Source organism: Eurosta solidaginis, chromosome 5 (genome assembly GCF_040869045.1).
Source record: "Eurosta solidaginis isolate ZX-2024a chromosome 5, ASM4086904v1, whole genome shotgun sequence".
NCBI lineage: Eukaryota > Metazoa > Arthropoda > Insecta > Diptera > Tephritidae > Eurosta > Eurosta solidaginis.
This window is the reverse complement of record NC_090323.1, coordinates 36,588,156-36,612,788: the sequence shown is the minus strand read 5'-3', so window position 1 is coordinate 36,612,788 and position 24,633 is coordinate 36,588,156. Positions and strand designations below refer to the sequence as shown.

The window sequence follows — 24,633 nt, the reverse complement described above, 5'->3', positions numbered from 1 at the left end:
AGGAAGAGGAGATGATGCTGTGGGATAGATATAGAGGGTGAAATCATGCAAATGTGGTAGTGAGAAAGAAATTATCACAGAAAAATAAACAACTAATGATATAGAGAAAAAAGAGAGTAGGAGTAAAAAAGTCTGCTAGCGACCGGGACAGAATTTTTGTTGGAGCAGGAGGAATTTTATATGGGTGGTATTGTGAAATACTTTCACAGGGTGGAAGGAGGATGTAAGAAGAGAAAGATGCAGAGGTAAAATGAGGTGGAGGAAAAGAGATGAGCCTAGAGGGTGATTGAGCGGGTGAACGAGAGGAACAAGTAAAAAGGAAACTTAGGTAAAAGGAAGATGAGAAAGTAAATATCGTGTAATTTAAAAAGAAAACTGCAAGTAAAATTTCCGTAATTTGGATTAATATGTAGCCGCAGCGGGTTAGGAGGACCATGGCGATAGTAAAAAAGAAACTACGTGTTTTTTTATGGCGAATTTATCACCTACGTCTGCAATTATATTCGCCAACTGCCAACAAAAAAACTGTAAGGAGCAGCCCAGCTGTGTGGAGTTGCTCCAAAGAACGAAAGTTTCACGATGGTTCGTAACAGAATAAATATTTTGAAATGTAGAACAGGTTGTGAGAATACACTATCTACAACAACAACAACAACAGCAGAATGCACTATCTTTATAATTTAATTTAAGTTTATAATGCCATTATATAGCATATTTACTTAATAATTACAGCCACGTGGTGAAAGCGAGGATGTGATGAAAATCAAGCTACAAAAACGAATTTACAAAATTAGTGCCAAACGACTAAGAACCAAAATATGGAACACTTTTGGAACCATACGAAATGAGAAAAATGGGGAAATTCCAAATTATGTTGCGTGCAGGAGATGTTTCAGTGTCCTTAAACATAGTCCACATTTACTCAAACATAAGTGCTATATTTTAGAGAATGCTTTTCAAGGAACGGCTGAGGAACAAGATGAAACGCGTGAAGATAACGAATTGCACAATGACGAACTATCAGCGAATGAACTGCAAAGTGTTGAGCACCAAGATAATGATGATAAGTTGGAAGTTGATTCACTGACCAAAAAGCAAATAGCAAACATTTATGCTCAATTGTGTACAGTGGGTTGTAGACCTTTCACAAATGTTGTGGATAGTTTGCTTAATCATATCTGCGATTCTGCTCTAACTATTGGCGTAAATGTGGGAACTAGCATTGATGTTGATGATTTATTCCGAAATTTTACGTCTACGTCGAAAAATATTTCTAGATCGCATACAAGTTATAAAAAAGAAGTTAAATTGGAATTGGATTCGATACGAGATATTGGTTTCGGACTTACCACTGATCTATGCACCGATAACCATTTAAAAGTAACTTATATAGCAGTAACAGTATATTTTATAAAAGAAGGAAATTTAGAGCAACGCTCTCTAGGATGTAAATCCCTGATGGCATCACAATGTACAAGTAAGTATTTATAAGGCTGACGCTAAAGTGGAAGCGAGAAGCTTTAATTTTATTTCTTATCCCGCACTTTCACTTGGAGACACTTTTGTCCATTATGAGTGGTAAGTGCCGTATGGCGGTACATTCTTCCAACCAAATAACTTCCTATTGGCCCTTCTTGGAGGATATCTTATGTTCTGCACCTGGAATTCTAAAACCGCCGTGATATGATCAGTGGCGGAAGTTAGGTCAGTTGTGATTCCATTTAATCATTCCATCTTCAAACCATCTAATATAGTCGCGTGCTCGTATTCGGTTGGTCTCCACATGTTGGATTCTCCTTCCTTCCACCAGACAAAAGCTGCATACATTAGTACCAATCGAATGACTGTAAAACACATTCCGTATAAGATATGCGGTGACAGTAGCCGAGTTCCTTTTGAAAGCCCTTTTGCCAGAGTTTTTTTGATCTCACCTCAAGGTCCCTTTTCCAGCCTAATTTGGAGTCGAGGATTAGACTGGGTCGAAAAAAAAGTTGCTAATGTCCGCACCTAAATTTAAAGATTATGTTGAGAGGGTTTCGGAAAATTTTTTTGTAATTTTTTTTATCCTTCGAAATACAGCCGAAAAGATTTTTTCGTTGTAACTTGGTTATTTGACGTCCGATTTTTAAAATTGATATGTCATTATTTTGGCCTAGAGAAGCTTCACATGTCCGTTGAATGTCCTTTTAAGCTATGAAGTCGTTTTCACATATTGGGTCAGCTAACAAAGTTGTATCCCCCCAAGGGTATCCTTTGTTCCTTACCAATCGAAAGTACTTAATAATTACAGCCACGTGGTGAAACCGAGGATGTGATGAAAATCAAGCTACAAAAACGAATTTACAAAATTAGTGCCAAACGACTAAGAACCAAAATATGGAACACTTTTGGAACCATACGAAATGAGAAAAATGAGGAAATTCCAAATTATGTTGCGTGCAGGAGATGTTTCAGTGTCCTTAAACATAGTCCACATTTACTCAAACATAAGTGCTATATTTTAGAGAATGCTTTTCAAGGAACGGCTGAGGAACAAGATGAAACGCGTGAAGATAACGAATTGCACAATGACGAACTATCAGCGAATGAACTGCAAAGTGTTGAGCACCAAGATAATGATGATAAGTTGGAAGTTGATTCACTGACCAAAAAGCAAATAGCAAACATTTATGCTCAATTGTGTACAGTGGGTTGTAGACCTTTCACAAATGTTGTGGATAGTTTGCTTAATGATATCTGCGATTCTGCTCTAACTATTGGCGTAAATGTGGGAACTAGCATTGATGTTGATGATTTATTCCGAAATTTGACTTCTACGTCGAAAAATATTTCAAGATCGTTGCCAAAATAATGACATATCAATTTTAAAAATCGGATGTCAAATAACCAAGTTACAACGAAAAAACCTTTTCGGCTGTATTTCGAAGGATCAAAAAAAAATTAAAATAAAATTTTCCGAAACCCTCTCAACATAATCTTTAAATTTAGGGGCGGACATTAGCAACTTTTTTTTTTGTATGGGGACCAACCCAGTCTATCGAGCATAATGCTAAGATATTTGGATTCATACGTGAGATTTATCGTCGTGCCGTTTAGCCTCGGTAAGTTAAAGGAGAGAATTTTTGTTTTTCTTTTAATCAGGAGTTCAGTTGTTGTGCAGTATCCATGATCTTTCTAATAATTGGCAGGAATTTACCTGTGATCAGAATAAGGAAGTCGTCGGCGTATGCGACTAGCAGCCTCGTTTCTTCTGCGTTAAAGATTTCTAGTGTCAATCATGATCGTTTCCTTATTCTATATAGTTTCTAAATTCCAGTATATTAAAATATCTACTTGCAATTTATTTACAGATAACAATATTTTACAAAAAATAAAAGGATTGTTACACTCAGTTAACCTTGAACTAACCAACAATTCAATTGTGGTAACAGATGGAGAATCAAATACGCTTGGAATATTTCAGACTTATAATCATATAAAATGCATAAATGATTTGATAAACAATGCATTGCAAAATGCTATGGAAAGTGTAAATGAAATATCAACATTAAGCCGTTTATGCTCCAAATTAATTAAGTATTTGAAAAAAACTGGTAAAAACTTATCAACAAACCTTAAAAGTTATTCACCAACACGTTGGAAAAACTATTTTTATTTATTCGAAACTATTGCAAAGAACTGGATTGAAATTGCAGAAATTTTAAAGGAAAGTAATCAATTAAGCCGCATTGATAATATTAATCTAAGTCATATTAAATTACTGCTACCATTATTAAAACCGTTTGACGAAGCTACTATGCAATTAGCAGCAGCTGATAAAAATCCAACGTTGCATTTAACGTATCCTTATATACATAAACTTAAAAAAGTATGTTTAGTTAATACAACAGATATAGAAATAGTTAAAAATTTCAAAGAAAACTTGTCTTACAATCTCAATAACACAGTAGTAAATAATTTAAATATTTATCACAAAATAGCGCTTTTTTTGTTTCCACCTACAAAGGAATTATTACAATTTGATGATAAAGAAAAAAATCTTATATACAATATTTGCTACAATTTAATGTCAGAATATTACATACAAAATGCGATAGAGACAACACAAATAATATTAGAAAATAATGAACTATACAAAGAGTTTATAAAATGTCGAAGTACTCGTGATCTAGATGTATGTATTAAAAATGAATTAGCTAGTTATAAGTATTTAGATGTATATTTAACAAATAATTTTAATGTCTTACAATGGTGGGAATTGCATAAAAATGATTTGCCACTCCTTTATAAAGTTTCTTGTAAAATATTCGCAACGCCAGCAAGCAGCGCATCCTATGCAGTGCATAATTTACGCTCAAAGAAATTAACAACTCTGTTATTAGATGAAAGTTGAGTTCCAATGAATACTGAACCAGATGCTAATAAAAATTCAACATGCAAATGTTAAATGTGATCCTAATTTTAAGGGCTAATTAAACTTCCTTAACTCTACCGCCATAGTCCTAACGATATACATATCCATAACCATCTCCGATTAATGGTGCCTTAACTTTAAAATCGTGAAAATTTCATAAAAATTAAGAAAACGCAAAAAATTACAAACACATTCCACAAAAAATAAGTCTCTTAGTCATAACGCATTCAAAACAATGAATAAAAACTACAAAAAGTTATTAAATTAACCAACTCAAATAACTTTAGGTTATGGATATGGCAAGAAACCAAAAACCAATTGATTGGCTATGGTATGGTTCTGGCGTTAGCGTTATGATATGGCACCATTAATCGATTGCATTGATTTCCATAAGGTAGGTTCGATCAGCTGTTTTATCTGGTTATGGTTATATGGTTATAAGTCACCATTAATTGGCCCTTTATTTGGATCAATTTCGCATGCACCGGGTGGCTCTTTGATTGCGGTTTTTGTAGAGAATTTTGACAGCTTATGCTTTTACTTGATAGCACTTAAAGCTGTTTTCATCATCACCAGTTAAGTTAGATTTTAGCTGACTAATAGCAGCCTATCAAATAGCTTTATTTGACATTTTCGCTTTCATCAACATAGGGTGACCAACACAGCATGAAATAGATAATTGTGAATATTTTGTAGAACAAATCACAAAAATCTATGGTGAATACACTTTTTTGATAACTTATAGATAAATGACCAACTGAAAATGGTGAAAACAGCCCTCACAGAGATATCCAATAGAGTGTCCGAAGTTTAGCCACTTTTTATCCACTCGACACTCATATATATTTACTTGAAGTCTAACAACAAATTATTAAGGCCATAAAAAATTACACTATGTATATTCATGGTAAACCAGGGACCCAAACTGTTATTCCTTTTATAATAAAATATTTCCGCACTTTGAATTTTTTGGTCCGAAAGACAGGATTTACTACGGACTTTTATAAAAGTAAAATCCTGACCTTTATATTTTAAGGACAGAATAAAAGTACGGCCCTATAATACTACGTTTCCACCAAACCCAAACTCCGTGTTTGCCTAATTCATACGGCGGCTAAAACATGCCAAAAAATATAGAGAGGGGTATCGAAATACACGTTTTAACCTCGATATCAATAATTCTAAAGCGAAAATGAGAAATTCAATTTCTGTCAAGAGATTTAGCATAAAAAGGGTGGCAAACACAGAGTTTAAGTTCGGTGGAAACGTAGTATAACAGTGAAACCGCTTATCCAAATGAACCAAACTTATTTTCATACATAATCCTTCTTGTTTCATGCGGTGTATGAAATTTCAAGGCAATATCTCAATTGACTTTATAGCAAAAAAAAAAACACAGGTACAACGTCTATGAAGAAGTTTAATTATAGTACTACCATTAGTATTGGTAACAAAAATCTTGATGTTTCCTACAGTTGTCCAAATATTTAGAAGAATCGATTGATAAAACATTCGTTTCATTTGAATTAGCCGTTCCTTAGTTATGTCGCCGAACCATTATTTTGGTCTTAAATATTTTAACCTTTATTTTCAGACTTATCAAATAAAAGGACTTTTTTAAAAGAAGCCCGCGAAATAAAAAGGATGCGGAACTGGATAGGTCATTGGAACTCGGCTATTGTACGAGCATATTGACGTTTTGTATGGCACTCTGGCATCTGAAACACGCATACAAAGGGCCAATTAAACTTCCTTAACTCTAACGCCATAGTCGTAACCATACCCATATCCATAACCATCTCCAATGTGATCGATTAATGATGCCTTAACCTAAAAATCGTGAAAATTTCATAAAAATGAAGAAAACGCAAAAAATTACAAACTTATTCCACAAAAAATAAGTCTCTTAGTCATAACGCATCCAAAACAATGAATAAAAACTACAAAAAGTTATTAAATTCACCAACTCGAATATTTTTAGGTTATGGATATTGTGAGAAACCAAAAATCAATTGGTTGGCTATGGTATGGTTATGGCGTTAGTGTTATAGTATGGCACCATTAATCGATTACATTGATTTCCATAAGGTAGGTTTGATCAGCTGTTTTATCCGGTTATGGTTTTATGGTTATAAGTCACCATTAATTGGCCCTTAAATCTTCACGAGTTATCGCATTGTAATATGCTTATGAATAACTATCCAGCATACATATGCAAAAAGTTTCTATACTTACAATTTTTTGTGCTTTCTGGTCACCTTTTTGACCGACTATTGAACTGACTATCGAATTCATTTCAATGACGATCACGCGGGAATGTTCCGTGGTAAACTTTCGTGTAAATCCCGAAGAATCTAGTCAACTTTAATTGGAGTTTAAACTCGCACTGAAAAACCGGGTCTTAAAAAATTAAAATAAATTTAGAGTTCGAGAACTTTGTACTAAGGCTGTCCATATTCGACTCGAAAATTCAGTACAAAAATTTCATTATACATCACTCTCGATGAAAACATAATTTTTTTCCGGACGAATAGCCACTTCCTTATCCTAACGCGTTGTTTTCTGAAGTTAAAACAATATCAATTTTAAGTTAGCTTTTATAGTTATATGTAAGTATGTATGTATATATGTTAATAAACTTATTTTTGTATACTGAACTAGCTTGTTTCCATAAATTTATTTTGGCTTAACTGTCCAAGCGGTTTTGATCGTCCAGCAACAAAGCACGCTCATTACAATATCTGATACCAACTGGAACCCCCCAGAGGAGCAAACTTCTTTCCATATGTATATTTTGTACTGTCATACATTTTACTCTACTGTCAACGTTGAATGTTGAAAGATCCACAAATCTTTCCAGCAACATTTCCCTCGAATACTGCAGTGGTCACCTCATCAATCATTCATGATTACGTGCTATATATTGAAACGAATTTAGGGGAAATTCGACTCCTTCTGCTAACGTTCGAATCGCTAAACTGTTGATTAAATAACTCCAATATTCAATAATGCAAAATGGTCTTTATTAAACTACTTTGAGAGTACTTTACAATAACTCTTACTTCACAACTAATTGCGTGTTTAAATCAAACTGCTTAGTCATGCCTCAGCCTGTGCTGCTTTTATACTCTCGGCTTCCTCGTTCACCCATTTCTCCTAAGGTCTATAATTTCGTGAACTTCATGCTTGTTTACCAGCTATATACATGTATATTTGTAGTTTGTATCCATATGCGTGTGTATATGTGAGTACTACTTCGGCTGATGATGACATGCGTTTGTGAGTATCTCTCTGCCGCCTTGTATGTATGTGTGTACATGATGATTGATTTGTTTACGTACATACATTCGAGTGGCTGCTTAGTATCGGCTTAGTGATGGTAGTATCGCTTAGTGATACTAATATTCGTCACAATATCAATATATACAATATATTACTAAGTTCATGAATGAGATCTTGGGCATATCGTGTGCAAATTAATTTAACGGATACTCAACGAGTCACATTATTCTAGCCTGGCCTTTGAATACTAGAGTCATTGGGGGAATTTGGTAGACCGATATTTCTATTGAGACACAATTCAGCGCGTTCCTCCAAACCCAGACAAAATGGACAGGAAGACACCGCAATTTGGCATGCTATCATCTATCTCATTCAGCCATATATTAATATTCAGGGACCGAAAATTTAGTATGTTTGGTAAGGCCCGCCCTTGATTTAAATGCGAGCTAGTGAATTTTTATTTTTATCCATCGTGCGTGTATGTTACTGTGGTTATTAACACATACATACATATTTCGAGAGCGTTGCCTTTTGGAAGGCCACACGTGTATGCATTTTCCTTTCGAGCAGTACCTCTAAAACTCAAAGTAAAATAGTAGAGGCGAAAGGGTAAATTAAACTTCCTTAACCCTAACGCCATAGTCGTAACCATACCCAAATCCATAACCATCTCCAATGTGATATTGCTGCCGTCGCAGCAACCGTGTGTCCGTAGACTAAAAAACAGCCCCGTTCTGGAACCGTCGCCCACCCCGGCACCACTTTCGCATTACTTCAGGGTGGCGTTCCATATTTCTCATTTTTTAAGAACCTACTGTTGTCCCTGCGTCCAGGTTCCCGCTATTTGCTCTGAGTGTCCATTTAATCGCCACTGCTTCGCATGCGCATTTCTCTGCGCTTCCTCTCAGCATCCATCAGGCGTGTCATTACTATAAATGCCATTTTGCTCACTGCAGTCCAGCATTCTTTCCTGTTGCACATATGTGAAACTAAATTTCTCGTGGTAGGTTCCTCCCCAAAGACTCCATGCAAGGTGAGTCTTTCTTCGTGGAAACGGGGGCAGTAGAACATGACGTGTTCTGCGTTTTCTAACTCTGTGGTACACATTGGGCAATGAGGATCTTCCTCTATCCTACGCTTCCATAAATACTCTTTGAAACCGCCATGTCCACTCATTATCTGCGTGAGATGGTAGTTCAGTTCGCCGTGCTTCCGCTCATTCCATTGAGCTACGTTCCAAACTAGTGTGAAAGTCCAACGCCCTTTACTCGAGGCCTCCCACCGTTCTTGCCACTTAGCTATTGTTTGTGTCCTTGCTCTTTTCTTGTCTTCTTCAGATGGTCGCTCGATATTAGTGTTATACAGATCGGCCATTTCGCTAGCCAGTAAGTCCACTGGGATTTTCCGGGTTAGAACCAGGATCGCGTCGTCGGACACCGTCCCATAAGCACTTGCTATTCTTAAAGAAGCAAGTCGGTACGCTGCTAATATATATTTTTGATGGGTCTGTTTAGATCCATACCACACTGGTGCTGCGTATAGTATTATTGAGCTGGTTACTGTGGACAATAGCTGACGTATAGCTTCGCTCGGACCACCAATGTTAGGCATTATTCGCATAAGTGATCCATTAACTTTGGTAATTTTCTCCCCCACCGCTCTGAAGTGCTCTTTGAAAGTTAACTTAGAGTCAATGTGCACTCCTAAGTATTTTAAGGAATCCTTTGAGGTGATTTGATGATCCCCGACAGTTAAGACTAACTCGTTCGCCGACCGTTTGGAGCTTACTAATACCACTTCCGTCTTTTGGCTAGCCAACTCCAGTCCTGTATTGGTCAGCCATTCCTTTATTCTTTCCTGTACTACGGAGCTATATTAACTGTGTTGAATCAGTCATCAGGATTCAGCCAAGTATGCTAGAGATATGTTACATTTTGGAGATAGAATATTCTACTCTATGGTCAAGGTCTCCTCAGTTAAATTTTCATCTGGCAGCACTGGCTATATTGAAAGCATCTCAGTAAGTTGTTGTTGTTGTAGCAGTGCTTCGCCCCATCCAATAGGTGCGACCGATCACAAATTGTGATCAACAACCTCTAACGGGAGTCCAAGAAAACTTGCAGTTTCAACAGGGGGGACCATAATGAGAGGGGTGTTAGAGGCGTTAGATCCACATTACAATTAAAGAGATGGTTGGTGTCATGTGAGGACACATTGCAAGCTGGGCATACATTTTGAATGTCGGGTTGATTCTGGATAGGTAAGAGTTTAACCTGTTACAGTATCCAGATCGAAGTTGAGCTAGGGTGACTCTCATTTCCCTTGGGAGTATGCGTTCCTCTTCCGCAAGTTTTGGGTACTGTTCTTTGAGTATTGGATTCCTCGGGCAATTTCTGGCATAAAGGTCCGACGCCTGTTTGTGGAGTTCACTGAGGACCTGCTTGTGTTTTTTGGCTTCATACAGCTGAGTTCTCAGGTGCCGTATTTCCTCATAATGCTTACGGACATGACTCCTTAAGCCCCTGGGCGGTGTTGGCTCATCAATCAGACGTCTGTTGGGATGCCCAGATTTCTGGGTATTCAACAGGAACTGTTTGGTTAGCATCTCATTTCTCTCCCTGATGGGAGTACTCTCGCCTCATTATGTAGATGGTGTTCTGGGGACATAAGAAGACAGCCCGTGGTGGTTCTGAGAGCAGTCTTTTGGCAGGCCTGTAGCTTCTTCCAGTGAGTAGCATGCAATCGGCTGGCCAATTGCTTTGTAAGTGGTAATGAGCGTTTCTTTATATTTTCCCCAAATACTGCCAGCAAGAGATTTGAGGATTTTATTACGGCTCTGGATTTTCGGTACATTTGCGGCTGCATGCTCACCAAAATGTAGATCCTGATCAAACGTCACACCCAAGATTTTGGGGTGTAGGACAGTCGGTAGCGTAGTGCCATCGACGTGGATGTTCAAAATGGTCGACATTTGGGACGTCCATGTTGTAAATAAGGTCGCGGAGGATTTAGTCGGTGATAACGCCAGGTTTCGCGATGTGTAAAAACTGGAGAGATCAGGGAGGTAGCCGTTTATTCTGTTGCAAAGCTCATCGATCTGTGGGCCTGGGCCTGTGGCCATTATTGTGCAGTCATCGGCGTAGGAAACGATAGTAACTCCTTCTGGTGGCGAAGGTAGCTTTGATATGTAGAAACTAAACATAAGTGGGGATAGGGCACCACCCTGTGGCGCCCGTTGTTTTATTCTTCTTGGTTTTGATGTTCCGTTTCTAAATTGCACGGATGCCTGCCGCCAACCAGATAATTTGCTTTCCACCTTTTAAGACATGAGGGAAGGATAGACCTTTCCAGGTCTTGCAGTAACGTGCCATGGTTGACCGTATCAAAAGCTTTTGATAGGTCTAGCGCAACACAAGTCTGAAATTACAGAAGGGTTGGAGAAACTGTTTGAAATTTGAGCAACTACATATATCTCAGTAAGTTATATTGCCTACTGATAGGCGCAAGTCGACTAAGGAATTCGCTTGCACTGCTAACAACAGTACGCTATATTGCAACACTGCTTTTGAGCGAACCCTCACAAAACAGAATGCAACAAAAGGGCGCTGTCAAAAAACTGTTGTCATCATTTTGACACACCGAAACGAATGCTTTACAAAACAGAATACAAGAAACACAACCTCCTGAGAGAACAAATTGCTGAAATTGAGTCCGGATGCTTTTAATTAATTATAAATTGATATTAATTAAGAAATAAAATATGAACAAAAAAAGGGATTTAATAACTCAACTAAATTTGAAGGGAGTGCAAAGTTAATGAAGAGTCAAATAAAAATTAGAAAACATTTGAGAATTTAATGTAAGAGTAAAACGATAAAAATTAATTGATTAGTTAAATGTTAGCAAATGTAAGTGATGAATATAATATGTAAATCATAAACAAACAAATTGTTTTGTAAACAATGAAAAATGCTTTGTATTATGTAAATGAATTTGACGGATTTAAAAAAGCCCGTGGATTATTGATTTTTCGTGTAAGAAATGCCTGCAAATAAGCCAAAAAATCTCGATGGCATATGTATATCTATGTATGTGTGTACACAAGAATGTATCTGCTTCCATGCATACTCATACACATATATACATTTATGCTAGGATAAATAGTCAATTGTTTCACTACAGGGTTTCTCAACCCGTGTTCGTCAGGGTCCACACATCAACAGCTTATTCCATACAAGCCGCGAAAAAGGTACGGTTTCAGAGAAACGTTGCATTGTAAAGCTTTTTCATGCATTCGTCGCACTTGCGATTAATTCATATATTTGAGTTTTAATACGAGATGTGGCAATTAAGTTCTCGAAAGTTGTAAGAAAAAAACAAGAAAATAAAGTTTTTGGAAAAATTGCATTATCGACCTTAATAATAGTCTCCCTCTAACTCTACACAACGATTCTACCGTTTCTCCTATGATTGAAAGCACCCGTGGAAGTCCTCCGAATTTAGCCCGTTAAGCACCACGGTAACAGCTTTTTGGACCTCCTGTACGTCGCCATGATCAGTTCCCTTGAGGTGCGTCTTCATCTTGGGGAATAGAAAGAAAGGCACAGGAAGCAGTATAGTGAGTCAATGTTGAGATGACTTTTTTTTGCCTAAAACTCTTGCACAATGAACGAGGAATGGACTGCATTGACGTGATGCAAGATCTAGCCATCCTTGGCGAGTTCGGGTCGCACACGAAAAAAAAAATGCACGCAGCCTCTCCAAAAGCGATGTAGGATGCCGTGGATATCGAAAAAAAACTAACAATATTGCCTTCAGATGTAACTTTGACATCCTCGCTTTCGTTGGCCGCACCGATCGCTCTAGCCAGTTTTTAAATTACTTATAACTAAATTCCCGGAACTCAATTGCCACATCTCGTAGACTAAGAAAACACTTCTAACACTATCGCCACATTCTGAAGTGGACCGCAGGTTATAGAAGGCCATCTAAAACTGTACTAAGGAGTTTCAGCAGTGACTTACAGAGCAAATTCTTTGCGAGCGAGTTGAGGCACTGACCGACTACGTTCGACCGCATGCTTTTCGAATCCAGCGTTCATAACCTGTCTTGATAGGGATGAGATCGAAGCTAGTAAGAATGCTAGATGTTCGGCGTTCATAAGCCTATTATAAGCCGCGTCTCGCAGTTCAATGACAGTCCACAATATATTTAAAGCTGAGTTGGTGTGGTACACGGAGCAAGGATGATTCCAATCAGTGCCATTCCATTCAAAGTTTCCAGTTTTTGAAATTAAAAGCAGAGTTTAGTGAGCTCCAGCAGAGCAATCATTGAAAGAGGAGGGTAGAGGTGACCATTATATAACGCAGCCAGTGCATTAGATAGGATACAGCCCTGATTGAGGGTGCTCTTAATGACAGGGTATTAGCTCTTGTCACCCAGCCACTGTATATAGATATCCTTGCAAAATGTTTCACAGGAGCGAACAATTTCTCGGCGAAGGTTACCAAATCGTGACAATGTCAGTCAATTGACAGCCCCTGAACTCGTAATCTTGGAGTATTTGTCACGAACTTAGTTGTCTGTAACGAAATTGGAACAATACTTCAGCTCCAATTTTATCCACTCCCTTGGAAATGTTAATGAAGAAGATTGTCCAGTATACTTAGGCTTAGGTTAGGTTTGGTGGTAGCTACCCTGATAGGGGAAGCTCACTTGGAAAACATGAAGGTCCGTTGTGATACCACATACAATAACGGTGACCTAGATAAAGCTACTTAGAGAATCGTTGGGTAGCAACGATAAAGTTACGAATGATACCGATCTCAAACTTGGATAAATCCTGAGGAGATCCAAGTGAGTCGCGATCAAAGTACCTTCGCTTGTTCTGGCAAAAGCTGGGCAATCAAGCATAAAGTGATGATGATTCCACCTTATCATCCTCCATACAGCTGCAGCAGGATGGAGTTTCCGGTATATTGAGCAGTACCGCATGGATACCCATGGGATAGTGCCCTGTCAGAACCCCAATGACCATTGATAGGTGAGCCTTAGTGGACCCAATTATTTCAGCAGACCTCCTGCCATCCACTTTCGTCCAGAAAGATCTTGCTACCCTTGCAAGGCTGTCATAGGTAAAATGTTGGGAAGTCCTGTCCCACTAAAACAACACAACACCGCTTTTTGACTATACAATCTATTTTTAACTTTGTTTGTATGTATGTTGTAACTACCGCAATTCCAGGTCAATTGCCCTACCAAATCAGTGTTAATCTGCTGCCAAAATCGATTAGTTTGCGTTTGGACTACAAAAAAAAAGCTAAAGAACTCAAATTGAGCGTTACAAGCAAGTACTTATGCAAATACCCACATACGCATACCCACATATATTGAAATAATAAATAATAGAACGTGATAACCCACCTACGCGAACACACCTTCCGTTTTTGAAGTTGATAACTCCATCCAATATGTCATATTTCTTGTCCCATTTGATTTAAGCTTGTATGCATACATATATGTAACTGCGAGACTTGCGTATGTATTGGTTTGGCTTACCATGAACTTGTGCATTGCTCTTTTCCGTTTCTGTATAGGGGCATTTACCGTTTAACAAATATATGTAAGTGTATTAATGAGTGTGTTAGTATGTACTAGGGTGTTCGATTATTGTAGAATTTCTGTATAGGTTTTAGCAACTTAAAATTTCTGGTTCGTAAAGTGGCCTATAAAGTGACCAATCATATATCTAATCTAATCTAATATCTAATATCTAATATATCTAATCTAATATCTAATATCTAATATATATTATAAATGGCAAAGTTTGGATGTGAAGATGTTTGGATGTTTGGATGTTTGGATGTTTGGATGTTTGTCCAGACGTTTGTCTTTGTGACTCAATCACGCAAGAACGGCTGGACCGATTTGGATGAAATTTTGCACACATATAGCCAATAGTCTAGAAGGATCTACTAACTATATATTTTTGAAAAGGGGCGTGGTCCCCGCCCCCTAGGAACAGTTATAATTTAATTATTATATTTTTTCGTCTTTGCGACTGAATCACGCCAGAATGGCTACACGGATTTTGATGAAATTTGGGACACAGACAGTAGTATACTAGCGAAATTTTTTTCGAACATGGAAAGAGGGGTGGGGGTCCCACGACCCCTTCGAGAAATTATTTTTCAATAATTTTTACACATTATAACTTTACGTATACTGGCCTTCACCAATATCACAGACTCAAGGGGTCAAATAAGTCGAGGGCTTACAAAGTAAGCAGTGACACCCTCCGCCCGCCCCCCTTCCTTTATCTCCCCCTCTGGTGTAAAATCTATAAATTGTTATAACTCAATATAAATTTTCTCCTAAATCAATAGTTTTTGGTATCTGGTACATACAGAACGAGATCTAGACAATTTTGGAGGAACGATCAGTGGTCCTCTCCTCTACTCCCGCCATCCGCCCTCCATCAATTGTTTTTATTAGCACGCCTTTATTAGCTTTACCTGTATGTTTCTATGTAACTTTTTATTCGCTCCAATGCGCCTGCTGCCTTATTAACATGGTTTTATAATTAGCTTCACCTTATTTGTAATCCCGTAAGGGTCATATCGAGACCCTCCGGGATCATTTCTGGATGGTTTTCGGGATCCGTCCGGGATCCCGTCGGGGTTATTTTGGGACATTTTCGGGACTATTCCGGAATCATTTCGGGACTATTTCGCGATCATTTGGGGACCCTTTTGGCATCATTTCTGGATGGTTTTCGGGATCCGTCCGGGATCCCGTCGGGGTACTTTCGGGATAATTTGCGTACCTTCAAGAGATAAATTCTTGATGGTTTCCGGGATCATTACGGGACTTTTTCGGGGTTATTTTGGGTCCCTTTAGGCATCATTTCTGGATGGTCTTCGGGATTCGTCCGGCATCCCGTCGGGGTCATTTCAGGACTTTTTCGCGACTAATACGGGCTCATTTGGGGACCCTTTCGGCATCATTTCTGGATGGTTTTCGGGATCCGTCCGGGATCTCGTCGGGGTAATTTGGGGACTTCTTTGGGATCATTTGGGGGCTCTTCCGGGGTCATTTGGGGGCTCTTCCGGCATCATTTCTGGCTGGTTTTCGGGATCCGTTCGGGATCCCGTCGGGGTCATTTCGGGACTTTTTCGCTTCTAATACGGGATCATTTGGGGACCTTTTCGGCATCATTTCTGTATGGTTTTCGGGATCCGTCCGGGATCCCGTCATGGTCATTTCGGGACTTTTTCTCGACTTATACGGGATCTTTTGGGACCTTTTCGGCATCATTTCTGTATGGTTTTCGGGATCCGTTCGGGATCCCTTCAGGGTAATTTTGAGACTTTTTCTCGACTAATACGGGTTCATTTGAGGTACCTTCCGGCATCATTGCTAGATGGTTTTCGGGATCCGTCCAGGATCCAATCAGGGTCATTTCGGGACTATTTCGGGATCATTTGGGGTACCTTCCGGCTTCATTTCTAGACGGTTTTCTGGACCCGTCCGGGATCCCGTCGGCGTAATTTCGGGACTTTTTATCGACTAATACGGTATCATTTGGGGTAGCTTCCGGCATCATTGCTAGATGGTTTTCGGGATCGGTACGGGATCCCGTCACGGTCATTTCGGTACTATTTCGTGATCATTTGGGGTACCTACCGGCTTCATTTCTAGATGGTTTTCGGGATCCGTCCGGGATCCCGTCAGAGTCATTTCGGGACTATTTCGGTATCATTTGGAGTACCTTCCGACTTCATTTCTAGATGGTTTTCTGGATCCGTCCGGGATCCCGTCGGGGTCATTTCGGGACTTTTTCTTGACTAATACGGGATCATTTGGGGACGCTTTCGGCATCATTTCTGGATGATTTTCGGGATCCGTCCGGGAACCCGTCGGGGTCATTTCGGGAGTTTTTCTCGACTAATACGGGGTCATTTAGGGACGCTTTCGGCATCATTTCTGGATGGTTTTCGGGATCCGTCCGGGATCCCGTCGGGGTCATTTCGGGACTTTTTCTCGACTAATACGGGATCATTTGGGGACGCTTTCGGCATCATTTCTGGATGATTTTCGGGATCCGTCCGGGATCCCGTCTTGGTCATTTCGGGACTTTTTCTCGACTTATACGGGATCATTTGGGGACCCTTTCGGCATCATATCTGGATGCTTTTCGGGATCCGTCCGGGAACCCGTCGGGGTCATTTCGGGACTTTTTCTCGACTAATACGGGATCATTTGGGGACGCTTTCGGCATCATTTCTGGATGGTTTTCGGGATCCGTCCGGCATCCCGTCGGGGTCATTTCGGGACTATTTCGGGATCATTTGGGGTACCTTCCGGCATCATTTCTAGATGGTTTTCGGGATCCGTCCGGGATCCCGTCGGGGTCATTTCGGGACTTTTTCTCGACTAATACGGGATCATTTGGGGACGCTTTCGGCATCATTTCTGGATGATTTTCGGGATCCGTCCGGGATCCCGTCTTGGTCATTTCGGGACTTTTTCTCGACTTATACGGGATCATTTGGGGACCCTTTCGGCATCATATCTGGATGCTTTTCGGGATCCGTCCGGGAACCCGTCGGGGTCATTTCGGGACTTTTTCTCGACTAATACGGGATCATTTGGGGACGCTTTCGGCATCATTTCTGGATGGTTTTCGGGATCCGTCCGGGATCCCGTCGGGCTCATTTCGGGACTATTTCGCGCTCATTTGGGCTACCTTCCGGCATCATTTATAGATGGTTTTCGGGATCCGTCCGGGATCCCGTCGTGGTAATTTCGGGACTTCTTCTCGACTAATACGGGATCATTTGGGGACGCTTTCGGCATCATTTCTGGATGGTTTTCGGGATCCCTCCGGGATCCCGTCGGGGTCATTTCGGGACTATTTCGGGATCCTTTGGGGTACCTTCCGGCATCATTTCTATATGGTTTTGAGGATCTGTCCGGGATCCCTTCGGGGTCATTTCGGGAATTTTTCTCGACTAATACGGGATCATTTGGGGACGCTTTCGGCATCATTTCTGGATGGTTTTCGGGATCCGTTCGGTATCCCGTCGAGGTCATTTCGGGACTATTTCGGGATCATTTGGGGTACCTTCAGGCATCATTTCTAGATGGTTTTCGGGATCCGTCCGGGATCCCGTCGGGGTCATTTCGGTACTGTTTCAGGATCATTTGAGGTACCTTCCGGCACCATTTCTAGATGGTTTTAGGGATCCGTCCGGGATCCCGTCAGGGTCATTTCGGGACTATTTCGGGATACCTTCCGGCATCATTTCTGGATAGTTTTCGGGATCCATCCGGGATCCCAACGGGGTCAATTCAGGACTTTTTCTCGACTAATACGGGATGATTTGGGGACCCTTTCGGCATTATTTCTGGATGCTTTTCGGGATCCGTCAGGAATTCCGTCGGGGTCATTTCAGAACTTTTTCGGGACTAATACGGGATAATTAGGGGAGCCTTTCGGCATCATTTCTGGATGGTTTTCGGGATCCGTACGGGATCCTGCCAGGGTCATTTCGGAACTTTTTCGGGACTATTTCGGGATCATTTGGGGTATTTTCCGGCATCATTTCTGTATGGTATTCGGGATCATTTGGGGTCCCTTCCGGTATAATTTCTGGATGGTTTTCGGTCATTTCGGGATCATTTCTGGATAGTTTTTGGGATCCGTGCGGGATCCCGTCGGGGTAATTTCTGGACTTTTCAGAGATTGTTTCGGGATTATTTTGGGCCCTTCCAAGATCATTTCTGGATGGATTTCGAGATCTGTCCGGGATCCCGTCAGGGTCATTTAGGAGTCCGTTCGAGATCCCGTCAGGGTCATTTCGGGACTATTAGGGGATCATTTGAGGATCTTTCCGGCATCATTTCTGGATAGTTTTCGGAATCCGTCTGGGATCCCGTCGGGGTCATTTCAGGACTTTTTCGGGACTAATACGGGATCATTTTGGGACCCTTCCGGAATAATTTCTGTATGGTTTTCGCGATCCGTCGTGGATCCCCTAAGGACCCTTCCTGGATATTTTCTGGATGGTTTTTGAGAACCGTCCGGGAGCCCGTCAGGGTCATTTCGGAACTTTTTCGGGACTATTTCGGGATCATTTTGGTACCCTTCAGGCATCATTTCTTTGTGGTTCTCTGGATAAGTTTAGAATCGTGTCGTTGTCATTTCGGGGTTTTTGGGAATATTCCGGGAACTTTTGGAGACCCTTCCGTGGCATTACTAGATGGTTTTCGGGATCTGTCCGCGATAGCGTCGGGGTCATTTCGTGGATTTTTCTGGATAATTTCGGGATCATTTGGGGATCCTATCAGGTTATCAGCTCATTTAGTTCTTTTTTTACTCCATTACAAAAATAAAATGCATTAAACAGATAACTTGATAAGCAGGCTAACGTGAATAGCCCATATATTTCATTTTCTCCTTGCGGACGGGGCCGCGGGTAAAGGCTAGTATATTATAAATGGGAAAGTTTGGATGTTAAGATGTTTGGATGTTTGGATGTTTGGATGTTTAGATGTTTGGATGTTTGGATGTTTGGATGTTTGTCCAGACGTTTGTCTTTGTGACTCAATAACGCGAGAACGGCTGGACCGATTTGGATGAAATTTTGCACACATATAGCCAATAGTCTAGAAGGATCTACTAGCTATATATTTTTCAAAAGGGGCGTGGTCCCCGCCCCCTAGGAACAGTTATAATTTAATTATTATATTTTTTCGTCTTTGCGACTGAATCACGCCAGAATGGCTACACGGATTTTGATGAAATTTGGGACACAGACAGTAGTCTACTAGCGAAATTTTTTTCGAACATGGAAAGAGGGGTGGGGGTCCCACGACCCTTCGAGAAATTATTTTTCATAATTTTTACACATTATAACTTTACGTATACTGGCCTTCACCAATATCACAGACTCAAGGGGTCAAATAAGTCGAGGGCTTACAAAGTAAGCAGTGACACCCTCCGCCCGCCCCCCTTTATCTCCCCCTCTGGTGTAAAATCCATAAATTGTTATAACTCAATCTAAATTTTCTCCTAAATCAATAGTTTTTGGTATCTGGTACATACAGAACGAGATCTAGACAATTTTGGAGGAACGATCAGTGGTCCTCTCCTCTACTCCCGCCATCCGCCCTCCATCAATTGTTTTTATTAGCACGCTTTTATTAGCTTTACCTGTATGTTTCTATCTAATTTTTTATTCGCTCCAATGCGCCTGCTGCCTTATTAACATGGTTTTATAATTAGCTTCACCTTATTTGTAATCCCGTAAGGGTCATATCGAGACCCTTCCGGGATCATTTCTGGATGGTTTTCGGGATCGGTCCGGGATTACGCCGGGGTAATTTCGGGACTTTTTCGGGACTATTTCGGGATCATTTTGGGACCCTTCCGGGATCATTTCTGTATAGTTTACGGGATCCGTCCGGGATCCCGTCGGGGTTATTTTGGAACATTTTCGGGACTATTCCGGAATAATTTCGGGACTATTTCGCGATCATTTGGGGACCCTTCCGGCATCATTTCTGGATGGTTTTCGGGATCCGTGCGGGATCTCGTCGGGGTCATATGGGGACTTTTTCGGGATCATTTGAGGGCTCTTCCGGCATCATTTCTGGATGGTTTTCGCGATCCGTCCGGGATATCGTCGGGGTCATTTGGGGACTTTTTCGGGACCATTTGGGGGCTCTTCCGGCATCATTTCTGGATGGTTTTCGGGATCCGTCCGGGATCTCGTCGGGGTCATTTGGGGACTTTTTCGGGATCATTTTGGGGCTCATCCGGCATCATTTCTGGATGGTTTTCGGGATCCGTCCGGGATCCCGTCGGGGTCATTTCGGGACTTTTTCGCGACTAATACGGGATCATTTGGGAACCCTTTCGGCATCATTTCTGGATGGTTTTCGGGATCCGTCCGGGATCCCATTAGGGTAATTTCGGGACTATTAGGGGATCATTTGGGAACCTTTCCGGCATCATTTCTGGATAATTTTCGGGATCCGTCCGGGATGCCGACGAGGTCATTTCGGGACTATTTCGGGATCATTTGGGATACCTACCGGTATCATTTCTGGATGGTTTTTGGGATTCGTCCGGGATCCCGTCGTGGTCCTTTCGGGACTTTTTTTCGACTAATACGGGATCATTTGCGGACCCTTTCGGCATCATTTCTGGATAGTTGTCGTGATCCCGTCACGGTCATTTCGGGACTATTAGGGGATCATTTGAGGACCTTTATGGCATCATTTCTGTATTGTTTTCGGAATCCTTTCGGGATCCCGTCAGGGTCATTTTGGGACTTTTTTGGGGCTAATACGGGATCATTTGGGGATCTTCTAGGGGTCGTTTCGTGACTTTTTCTGTTTTATTTCGGGATCATTTGGGGACCCTTCCGGCATAATTTCTTGATGGTTTGCCGGATCCATCAGGGTCATTTCGGGACCATTTTGGGATCATTTGGGGACCCTTCCGAGATCATTTCTGGATCCGTCCGGGATGCCGTAGGAGCCATTTCGGGATTTTTTGTTACTTTTCCGGGATAGTTTTTGGACCCTTCCGGGATCATTTCTGGATCTGTGCGGGATCCCATCTGGGTCATTTCCGGACTATTTCGGGATCATTTTGGGATCCTTCCGGAATCATTTCTGTATGGTTTTCGCGATCCGTCGTTGATTCCCTCGGAGCCATTTCGGAACCTTTTCTGGAGTATGTCGGGGTCATTTGGGGACTTTTTCGGGATCATTTGGGGCTCTTCAGGCATCATTTCTGGATGGTTTTCGGGATCCGTGCGGGATCTCGTCGGGGTCATTTGGGGACTTTTTCGGGATCGTTTGGGGGCTCTTCCGGCATCATTTCTGGATGGTTTTCGGGATCCGTCCGGGATATCGGTCATTTGGGGACTTTTTCGGGATCATTTGGTGGCTCTTCCGGCATCATTTCTGGATGGTTTTCGGGATCCGTCCGGGATCCCATCAGGGTAATTTCGGGACTATTAGGGGATCATTTGTGGACCTTTCCGGCATCATTTCTGGATAATTTTCGGTATCCGTCCGGGATGCCGACGAGGTCATTTCGGGATTATTTCGGGATCATTTGGGATACCTACCGGCATCATTTCTGGATGGTTTTTGGGATTCGTCCGGGATCCCGTCGGGGTCATTTCGGGACTTTTTCTCGACTAATACGGGATCATTTGCGGACCCTTTCGGCATAATTTCTGGATAGTTGTCGGGATCCGTTCGGGATCCCGTCACGGTCATTTCGGAACTATTAGGGGATCATTTGAGGACCTTTCCGGCATCATTTCTGGATAGTTTTTGGAATCCTTTCGGGATCCCGTCAGGGTCATTTCGGGGCTTTTTCGGGATCATTTAAGGATGGCTTTCAGGATTCGTCCGGGAACCCGTCAGGGTAATTTCTGGACTTTTCCGAGACTATTTCGGGATCATTTTGGGACCTTCCCAAGATCATTTCTGGATGGATTTCGGGATTTGTCCGGGATGCCCTCAGGGTCATTTTGGGACTATTAGGTGAGCATTTGAGGACCGTTCCGGCATCACTTCTGGATGGTTTTCGGTATCCGTTCAGATTCCCGTCGGAATAATTGCGGGACTTTTTCGGGATCATTGGGGTCCCTTCCAAAATCATTTCTGGATGGTTTTTGGGATTCGTCCGGCATCCCGTCGGGGTCATTTCGGGACTTTTTCTCGACTAATACGGGATCATTTGCGGGCCCTTTCGGTATCATTTCTGGATAGTTGTCGGGATCCGTTCGGGATCCCGTCAGGGTCTTTTCGGAACTATTGGGAGATCATTTGAGGACCTTTCCGGCATCATTTCTGGTTAGTTTTCGGGATCCTTTCCGGGTCCCATCAGGTTCATTTCGGGACTTTTTCGGCATCATTTAAGATTGGTTTTCAGGATTCGTCCGGTATCCGTCAGGGTAATTTCTGGACTTTTCCCAGACTATTTCGGGATAATTTTGGGACCCTCCCAAGATCATTTCTGGATGGATTTCGGGATCTGTCCGGGATGCTGTCAGGGTCATTTTGGGACTATTAGGTGATCATTTGAGGACCTTTTCGGCATCACTTCTGGATGGTTTTCGGTATCCGCTCAGGATCCCGTCGGAATTATTGCGGGACTTTTTCGGGATCATTTGGTGTCTCTTCCGGCATCATTTCTGGCTGGTTTTTGGGATTCGTCCGGCATCCCGTCGGGTTCATTTCGGGACTTTTTCTCGACTAATACGGGATCATTTGCGGGCCCTTTCGGCATCATTTCTAGATAGTTGTCGGGATCCGTTCGGGATCCCGTCAGGGTCTTTTCGGAACTATTAGGTGATCATTTGAGGACATTTCCGGCATCATTTCTGGATAGTTTTCGGGATCCTTTCGGGGTCCAGTCAGGGTCATTTCGGGACTTTTTCGGGATCATTTAGAGATGGCTTTCAGGATTCGTCCGGGAACCCGTCAGGGTAATTTCTGAACTTTTCCGAGACTATTTCGGGATAATTTTGGGATCTTCCCAAGATCATTTCTGGAAGGATTTTGGGATCAGTCCGGGATGCCGTCAGGGTCATTTTGGTATTAGGTGATCATTTGAGGACCTTTCCGGCATCACTTCTGGAAGGTTATCGGTATCCGATCAGGATCCCCTCGGAATCATTGCGGGACTTTTTCGGGATCATTTGGAGTCCCTCCCAAGATCATTTCTGGATGGATTTCGGGATCTGTCCGGGATCCCGTCAGGGTCATTTAGGGGTGCGTTCGAGATCCCGTCAGGGTCATTTCGGGAATATATCGGGATCATTTCTGGATGGTTTATGGGATCCGTCCATGACCCCTTAAGGGTCATTTCGGGACTATTAGGTGATCATTTGAGGACCTTTCCGGCGTCACTTCTGGATGATTTTCGGTATCCGTTCGGGATCCCGTCGGAATCAATGCGGGACTTTTACGGAATCATTTGGGATTCCTTCCGGCATCATTTCTGGATGGTTTTCGGGATCCGTCTGAGACCGCGACGGGGTCATTTCGGGATCATTTGGGGTACCTAGCGGCATCATTTCTGGATGGTTTTCGGTATCCGTCCGGGATCCCGTCGGGGTCATTTCGGGACTTTTTCGGGATCATTTGGTGTCCCTTCCGGCATCATTTCTGGCTGGTTTTTGGGATTCGTCCGGCATCCCGTCGGGGTTATTTCGGGACCTTTTCGGGGCTAATACGAGATCATTTGGGGATCCTCTAGGGGTCGTTTCGTGACTTTTTCTGTATTATTTCGGGATCATTTTGGGACCCTTTAGGCATAATTTCTTGATGGTTTGCCGGATCCATCAGGGTCATTTCGGGACCATTTTGGGATCATTTGGCGACCCTTCCGAGATCATTTCTGGATCCATCCGGGATGCCGTAGGAGCCATTTCGGGATTTTTTGTTACTTTTCCGGGATAGTTTTTGCACCCTTCCGGGATCATTTCTGGATCTGTGCGTGATCCCATCTGGGTCAATTCCGGACTATTTCGGGATCATTTTGGAATCCTTCCGGAATCATTTCTGTATGGTTTTCGCGATCCATCGTGGATCCCCTCGGAGCCATTTCGGAACTTTTTCTGGAGTTAGTCGGGATAATTTAGGGACCCTTCCTGGATATTTTCTGGATGGTTTCTGAGATCCGTCCGGGAGCCCGTCAGGGTAATTTCGGAACTTTTTCGGGACTATTTCGGGATCAATTTGGTACCCTTCAGGCATCATTTCTGTGTGGTTATCTTGATAAGTCTAGAATCGTGTCGTTGTCATTTCGGGTTTTTTTGGGACTACTTCGGGAACTTTTGGAAACACTTCCGGGGCGTTTCTGGATGGTTTTCGGGATCCGTCCGCGATAGCGTCGGGGTCAT

At 41.9% G+C, this 24,633-nt stretch overlaps 2 protein-coding genes across 3 annotated transcripts in view; one reads left to right on the top strand and one right to left on the bottom strand.

Annotated features, from left to right (window-relative positions):
• The window catches only part of Trl (Trithorax-like), a 291,079-nt gene that overhangs the window by 87,191 nt on the left and 179,255 nt on the right, over positions 1-24,633 (bottom strand). The gene's annotated exons all lie outside the window — the stretch shown is intronic.
• The window catches only part of LOC137253625 (uncharacterized), a 130,174-nt gene continuing 116,892 nt past the window's right edge, over positions 11,352-24,633 (top strand). The window contains exon 1 of one of the 2 annotated variants that reach the window (XM_067790898.1): positions 11,352-11,555. The gene's annotated coding sequence lies outside the window, so the exon portion shown is untranslated. Of the gene's footprint in view, positions 11,605-24,633 lie in introns of both variants that reach the window. The other variant, XM_067790897.1, reaches the window with a different exon arrangement.